Source organism: Arachis duranensis, chromosome 6 (genome assembly GCF_000817695.3).
Source record: "Arachis duranensis cultivar V14167 chromosome 6, aradu.V14167.gnm2.J7QH, whole genome shotgun sequence".
Lineage (NCBI taxonomy): Eukaryota > Viridiplantae > Streptophyta > Magnoliopsida > Fabales > Fabaceae > Arachis > Arachis duranensis.
The window spans coordinates 59,354,052-59,354,529 of NC_029777.3; positions in this window are offsets into that span (position 1 = coordinate 59,354,052).

The window sequence follows — 478 nt, forward strand, 5'->3', positions numbered from 1 at the left end:
AGTCTTCTTAGTTGAACTGGCTTGCCTTTGGAGGCTCTTTTTCATTGAGCTCCTTCCACACATATGTCCATAAGGACTTGGTCCAACCTTTGATCAAAGTTGACCCTTCTTGTGTAGGGGTGTGCATCTCCTTGAATCATGCCTCACATTTTTCGGACTAAAATCTAAGTATTCCCCCCGAACCATTGTGAGATAATTCTTTGGACTCGGTTTCATATTTTGATCATGGTTCCTAGTGATCCATGCATTGGCATAGAACTCTTGAACCATTAAGATTCCGACTTGTTGCATGGGATTGGTTAGGACTTCCCAACCTCTCCTTCGGATCTCATGTCGGATCTCCGGATACTCATTTTTCTTGAGCTTGAAAGGGACCTCAGGGATCACCTTCTTCTTAGCCACAACATCATAGAAGTGGTCTTGATGGCTTTTGGAGATGAATCTTTCCATCTCCCATGACTCAGAGGTGGAAGCTTTT